The sequence below is a fragment of the Macrobrachium nipponense genome, chromosome 3 (genome assembly GCF_015104395.2).
Source record: "Macrobrachium nipponense isolate FS-2020 chromosome 3, ASM1510439v2, whole genome shotgun sequence".
Taxonomy (NCBI): domain Eukaryota; kingdom Metazoa; phylum Arthropoda; class Malacostraca; order Decapoda; family Palaemonidae; genus Macrobrachium; species Macrobrachium nipponense.
The window spans coordinates 144324718-144333133 of NC_087202.1; the positions used below are offsets into that span (position 1 = coordinate 144324718).

General features: G+C 35.7%; 1 pseudogene; it reads left to right on the plus strand.

Annotated features, from left to right (window-relative positions):
• LOC135222311 (uncharacterized) overlaps positions 1–7655 on the plus strand; it is a 21921-nt pseudogene extending 14266 nt beyond the window's left edge.
• The last annotated feature ends 761 nt before the right edge of the window (positions 7656–8416 follow it).

Sequence of the window (8416 nt, forward strand, 5' to 3'; positions counted from 1 at the left end):
AATCTCATTTCTCCAAAAGTATTTTTTAGAAAATTGCTACCCATCCAAGCTTTTTTTTAAACAATTGTATAATTTTCTTAATCGTAAGTTTGTTCCTGTTTTTAATATTCCTACTGTACCCAAGTTGGCATTTTACTTCAGTATTCCTTTTATTCTTGATAAGACCTTTTATGTTCAGTTAAATGACCTTATTCACCGACACCTTCCGGCAGTTAACAGTAGAGTTATACCAAAGAACCCGTTAACCATTGCTTCTCTTTTTAAACATAAAGACAAACTAAGCTCCTTGATGACTTCCAATGTCGTTTATTTATATACTTGCCCCAAATGTAATGTGGGGAAATATGTTGGGGCTTCTCGTCGCCTACTAAAAGTCAGAATTGATTGTCATCGAGGAGTTGGTACAGAACAGGCAATAGAGTAAGTAATCCTGAATTTTCGAATGTAACGTGATCATGCCGAAAATAAATGTAAACAAAATATTGAATATAAACATTTTAAAATTCTCCCCCAGAGCCACCCTCACTCATCAATTAGCAATAACCGAATCGTTATATATTAAGAAGCTTGTTCCTTCTTTAAACAATCAAACTACCTCCACAACACTGTACCTGTCTTGAGTGTGCCCCTGTCTCTGTTTTTTTTATGTCATTAGTCCTTGGTTTACCGTCCTGAAAGTAGCGGTCTATTTCTTTCATTCTGTCTGCTGCGTTTTTATTTATTTTTTTTTTTTTTTAAATTATGTTTTTCAGCTTTGAAAATGAGGCTGTGTCCTCGAAACGTCAGCATGTTTAATAAATGGACAATTACTAGTACATGACGTCTCCTTCAGCTCCTTGTTATATGTTGGTTGATAGCAACGCTTCCCATATCCATATATACATATACATACACACACACACACACACACACACACACACACACACACACATATATATATATATATATATATATATATATATATATATATATATATATATATATATATATATATGTGTGTGTGTGTGTGTGTGTGTGTGTGCGTGTGTCAGATGAAAGGGGCTATAATTAATAATATATTTAATATGCCAATGTGATGTGCTGTGACTTTGCGCAGAACAGAGCCGTAGCAATGACCTGAGAAAGCTGATAAATGATTTCTGGGATGGCGTGATATGAAGATGTTTACTTAAGCGGGTCAACGTTCGTTCTGTAGTTATATGTGAGGTCATGGGATCTTGTTCAAGTGCCTTTGGAAACTGGCTGCAACCAGTTACATGGGGCGTTGACGAAGTGTGAGTTCATATGTAGGTGTACTAACTATGTCCGTTCATAATGGCATCTTTAGCCAAGTCTATGGGGAAACTTACGGAGAGGTTTGTGCGAGAAAGGCAAGATGCCGGGAGAGCTCTGCGAAAGTTTATCTATTTAAGTGTGTGATATTCCAGGCTGTAATGGGTAAGTGCATCTTAATATAGCCAAAGGGATGGCTTGTTGTCTATTTGACATTTTGTAAAGATGTTCTATTTAGTCTTTGACTTTGTCTTTACAACGGTGTGTGCTCACGAGTCTGTTCTCGTGTCTTTGTAACAGGCGTTTGTGGCAAGGGGACCGAGAGTCCCTAGGGGACAGAGGGTCCCGTGTGGAGAAGAGATAATTGGTGTGACTGATTAAGACATTTACATACTGGGGGTTTAACTGAGTTAGTTAGTCTGTGAGACTTGAATTATTATCTTTCTATTGTTAAAAAAGTATTGTATTTTTGTAATGCAGACTCTCATTTGATGACCTGTTAGAATGGAGAGAGAGAGAGGTTGCGAGTAGCGAGAGAGAGAGAGAGAGCAGAGGCTATGCCGGTGATCGCTTAGAGAGAGAGAGAGAGAGAGAGAGAGAGAGATTGAGTGTGTTATCATTTTGCCTTAAACCTTCGGGTTTCACGCATACCAAGTATCAAATACCCTTCGCTGGTAATGGTATCAGAGATGGGTAACACACACATGCACACACACAACACACACACACACCCACACACACACACACATATATATATATATATATATATATATATATATATATATATATATATATATATATATATATATATGTATGTGTGTGTGTGTCGAAGTTAATGGAGCATTCACTGGAGTCAACATTCCCCTGCCAAAGTTTGGGTGAAATGCTAAGATTAGCTCTTGGCTTTCAGACTTTGTTTCTAAAGAGACATTCCTCCCTTGCAGGGTAGCCGCTGTTTCCTTACGGGAACAGTAATATCAATAATTCATCTTTGTAATTAGAGACACCTTGACCAAAGACGAAGGCTTGCCTTTGTCAGTAATGTTAAGCCTCGGAATTCTTGACTGAAGAGAGATTATGTGATTCTGTGATTGGGATACAAGAGAAACTATTACATATAATAGTGATTTACTTTATATAGAAATAAATTATAAATTGGGGGGGGGGGGGGGGGGGGGGGGGGGTAAAATATTATATATTATATAGATTATATTATATATATATTAATATATATATTAATATTATTATATTATTATATATTATATATATACATTATAGCTATACTTTATATATATATACAACATATTATCTTATTTTACTTATATAGATATATATATATATATTTTATATATTATATATTATAATAATTATCTCTCTCTAATATACAACAGCGAATTTATTAACCTTTACTTTATATTTATCATTAATGAATTACTATATATCTAAGAAAATTCTGTTGTCCCCAATCACAGTAAATGCACATAATCTCTCTTCAGTCGAGAAATCCGAGGCTTAACCTTACTGACAAAAGTTAGTCTTCGTCTTTGGTCAAGGTTTCTGTAATTACGAAGATTAATGATTGATATTACGTGTTACCCTTTGGAAACAGCGGCTACCCTGCATGGGAGGAATGTCTCTTTAGAAACAAAGTCTGAAAGCCAAGAGCTAATCTTAGCATTTCACCCAAACTTTGGCAAGGGAATGTTTGACTCCTGTGAATGCTCCGTTAACTTCGACACTTTGGAAGGATTAAGACGCTGGTAGAAGGGTAAACTAATAAAGATCGAAAATAGTTTAGGAATGCCCATGTAAAATGATACCATTAAAATATATAATGGCTTCAAATTTTATTTCCATTTTTTTGTAATTTGACTTGTACTAAGTACTGAGTTCTTGCCTACTTTCGCTAAATAAACGTCTGAAATTAAGGAAACATTTAAACAATTTCATTAACTCTGACGTTTGACTTCATCATGGTAGTTTGAAAAGTTCGAAACGCTTCAACAAACACTGAGAAAGAGATTGATTCATGATCAATAAAACTGATATTATCATTTTCTTCTCGGAAACTTTACCTTAGCCTTCTTATTATTGTTCCCATCCTCAAGTGACTATTACTGTTTTGTTTCCAGGGGGCCAGAGTGAGGGCGAGAAATGCAAGTCGAAAAAGGAGGACCTGGATGTGTGTCTGGCCCAAGTGGCTCCCCTCATGCCCAAGAGTGGTCTACCCCATACCCGACTTGATCTTAACAATATGTGCAAGTGAGAATCATTCATATTCCTTTATTTGGTCTCAATGCACGACATACACACACACAGACACAGACACAGACACAGACACACACATACACACACACATATATATATATAGAGATATAATATATATATATTATATATATATATATATTATATCTATATTCTGTATAATATATGTATATATATATATATATATATATATATATATATATATATATATATATGTATATATATATAAAAAAATAATTTAAAACAATATATAGATATATATATATATATATATATATATATAATATAATATATATATAATATATATATTGTATATCCACTCCATATTCTATACTTCTTATTATGTGTAAACATTTCCCCGATATTGAATCAAAATGAGATGATCTGCTCAAATTCAGCCTTTTTTTTCTCTTTCTTTCAAGACTTTAGAATTGTAGCAACCAAATTTTACCTCCATCTGCCGTTTCGCTCTCTTTCAAGATGTTAACGAATCAACGTGGGGTGCATTGTTTTTATTTATTAATATCTTGAAAGAGAGAGAGAGAGAGAGAGAGAGAGAGAGAGAGAGAGAGAGAGAGAGAGAGAGAGAGAGACGATAGATGGAATTAAAAGGTTGCTGCAATTCTGAAGGCTTGAAAGAAAGAGGAAAAATGCTGAATTTTAGCACATCACCTCATTTTGATTCAATATCGAGGATATGTCACAATAATGAAGTAGTATAGAATATGGAATTAATACTTCTTGGAAAATAGTACCAGTAAAGCAACTAGTTCCAGTCAGAAAATTTGTTAAATGTTCGTAAGAATGTGCATATTTTAAAGGTATGAGCGGCAGAACGAACTTACCTAACAAATATTACCAATGTACTACGTTCATGAGGTATAATACTTTAAAGATGACTCTTTTGTGTATTTTTCAAGACAATTATATTTGAAATAATAAAATAAAGGTAAGGAATTCACTCATCTGAGGTAATGTCTGAATCGAGGGACAACTACAAGAGTTAGGCCGAGAAGTCGCTCCGTGAAGGAAGGGCGCCCACCCAGGATTGAAATCCTGATTACATTCTTTCCCTTTCCCCCGCAGGCCTTCAGGGCGGCATGGCCTGCGTTGACAGGTACACCTCCAACTGCCTGAGCCCCGAGGAGAGATCGGAGCTGGAGATTCACCTGAAGGGGGCAGGTCGTTTTTCGGCCTTTGGCTTTCTCTGCGACGACCCCGTTTTCCAAAAAGGTGAGAGAGAGAGAGCGGAAGAGGAAGGGAGGAAGGAACGAAGAAGAGTCGGGTTTTGACTTTGTCGGAATCGGAAGTTGATTCTGAGGGACGTTTTCAGTCTCTTGAAGAATATTGATTCCGTAAATGAAGAGGAACGTGTTCTCTTTAGAATTTAGGTCGGAGGTCATTCAGCAATGAGAAGGAAATTGACAGTGACAAGGTCTGGAAGGTGTAACAGGAAGAAAACCTCGCTGTTGTGATATGAAACAATTGCTAAAATGTGGAAAGTCAGATGAAAGAAAGAGAATATGAACGGAAGTACAGTAAAAAGAATGAAAGTGGTTGCAGCTGGGGACCGAAGGGACGCTGCAATGACCTAAGTATGCCTACAGTGCACCACGTGAATTTCCGTAATTATATCATGTCATGAATAAGGGTAGTTTGATAACGCACGAATGGGCAAACAGAGGAACTCAGAGACAGACAGACACAGACAGACAGACAGACCACTGACAGACAGAGAGTTATACAATTAAAATAGGTATAAAAAATTTTGAAAGTTATCTTTACATTAACAAAACTGCCGAAAATAACTGACAATTCCCTGTCAACATAATCACTGTCATGCATAAGCTCAGTGAGGTAAGAGCCCTGCCTTTTGATGAGCATTCGATCAATTATACATATGATATGAAATATGAATTACTTATACTGATGCACAAATATACTGAGCATTACTGATGGTTTTTCCTCTTCTCATATTATGACTTGTGTTAGTTGCATACGACTTGCTAGACTTTGACTTCTTATGTTACATTTGACACCACTGGGAAATTTAGATATCTTTCAAGCAAATAAATTCCTAAGGATAAGTTATGATAATCATGTCCCAAAGGTTATGAAACACCTGCATTAACAGGTGCAAAACAATTTGTTTTCTTTAATAATGAAGGCATTGTTTATAGGAATCTGCTGGTGCACGTGTTCCATTGAACTTTTAGTTGGAACAAAACGTGATCTGACTTCCAGCTTACTCTTGACATGTACTAAGCTGCAAACATTATATTCCTAACTTAACGTGAAGGGGTCTTTGTAATTAATCCTCATAATTAGTATCACTCGTGCAAAACACAAGGATCAAATAAAAAGGACATTCATTAAGCACATTCATATATTCTCAGTTATAAGTGAAACACAAAATAACTAAACAGAAATATATCCTCTAAATTCATTGCATCAAATAAATTAAAACGTGCTAAAATCTACGGAAAGATAAGCCGTTGCTTTACCAAAGAAAACGAAAAACATACGATATATTTTATTAGAAGTAATTTTTGTGTACTGTTTAATATGCATATTATTATTTTTTTACATTTTCATTCTAATAAATAAATAATAATATCCCATCCTAAAATTCCTGTAACTCTAATTCAACGCGAAACACCTTTTTCAAGACCTTCCCTACATCCGCCAACCTATCCCCACCCCCAAAGAACAACAAAGTTTGTAGGCTTACTCCCCAAATAATCGAAAAACATAAGTGGTGACCTAACATGGTTCATTTAGATCCCATTAACGTGATAGACAGCATAAAAGCAATCTATTACTTTCAATCTATTGCCTGTGAGGTGAGTGTGCTTGCAGTACCTATTGTGAATGTCAGCAAAAATGACGGCTTTGTGCTTTTGCTTTCTGCAGACTATTTGTCGCACGGGCCGTGCTTGCGGGATGTGAGCAGCGACTGGAGAAATGCCACTTCCACTTCAAGCGCCTCGTGAGTCTTCAACACCAGGCCACCAACATCACAGCCGCCGTCAGGGACCACAATTTATGCTGGTAAGCGTCCGCCTCTTCCTCTTTGTTGCAATACGTTGTTCATTTGTTCATTGACGGTTCTTTGTGCTCTCGCTTCTGCCCTTCGTTATAATTCATGTCGTTTTAGTCTCACTTATATATATATATATATATATATATATATATATATATATATATATGTATATATATATATATATATATATATATATATATATATATGTACATATACATACTACATATACATATACATATACATATATATATATATATATATATATATATATATATATATATATATATATATATATATATATATATATATATATATATGTGTGTGTGTGTGTGTGTGTGTGTGTGTGTGTGTGTGTTTACATACACATGTATATACACACACAAATAAAGCGTGCTTATAGAAACTCTGGCATCTGACCGACTCCTTCCTTCCCTTGCAGCATCCGTGAGGCTTCTTGTCCTGCGTGTACAGAGTCGGCTACTCCGTACGCCAAAAACCCGAGGCCCTCTTCCTGAAGAAGGTGACGGCGACGCTGTCCTACAACGACATTCAGGCGGAGAAATGTCGGCTTGTCAACAGAAAGACTTGCTCACTCGCAAGCGACCGTTCTTCAGCGTTCAGTACCGTTTGGATGTCATTAGCGGCGAGTTGTTTGCTCTTGACATTGCAAAGCTCTGCCTGGCTTCTTCTTCTATAAACTCTGAGGAGTCTTCGCGGAACTGAGTTCAAATACTACGTCCAAATCCGACTGTTGACTCTGGGGAGTTTCAAGTGTTCTTCACGGTTAAATGCGTTGCTCTTTTTTTATATAAATTTCAAACTAGGGTTAGTTCTTGTTTGTGGACTGGTCTCCTGAAGTACCGTCAAATGTTATATCAACGTATACTCGTTAAAACAAACTAAGTACTCACGTTTCTCGCCAGTTCGGGACTCGGTGGTTGTCATGTTTTCTTTGTAAGTTGTGGGAGGAAGACGCGTCCCAGTAATTCTCATTTTCTTTTACTGAAGACATTCTAGTCCCTTCCTTCTATCTTTCGTTCGTCCATTCTAAGCGCCTCTTGCCCTCTGTCTATTTGTTTTTTATTTTTATTTTCATAATTTCAACTAAATATCTCTCAAAGTTAATTGTTCTTTCGGAACGCCATTCTGAACGCTGAATGCCGTTTTATATAAACATTTTTGTTTACGCCTTAAGTGTCGAATTCTGGCTATTTCTTGACATTGTAACAGACTCAACCTATTAATAAATTGATAAACTGAGCGGCCTTGTGTTTAATTTGGGTTAATGACAACTAACTGACTGTTTGTTTACTTTTAATATTTAACAGAAAAAGACTTTGGTCTGTCATTAACAACTGACTGACTTGTTTGCTTTTAATATGTATAAAAAAGACTTTGGATCTGTCAATAACAACTATTTGACTGTTGTTTACTTTTACTGATTTATCCCGTAGAAGATTTGAGGTCTGTCATTCAATAAAGACTGATTGAAGATGGGTTTAGTTAGACTTCAGTCATTATTCTTCTTTTACTCATGAACACGAAAGACATGGAAATATATATCCGACATCCATTACAATAAGAATGACTGTTACTCTGCTCTATTGTGCATCAATGTATTGAAAGTTCTTTTTACATATCAATTTCATGACTTCCATCGTTCAACGGGTCCAATTTCTGAAATTCTACCAAAAAGTAACAAGACATGATCGGACCTCCAACTTAGTCGGGACGCGTGCTAAAATCTACTGTCAAATGGAGTTTTGTTTCACCAACTAAAATCAAAATAAATACCCTATATTTCATTTGAAATATTTAACATGAATTTTATTTATT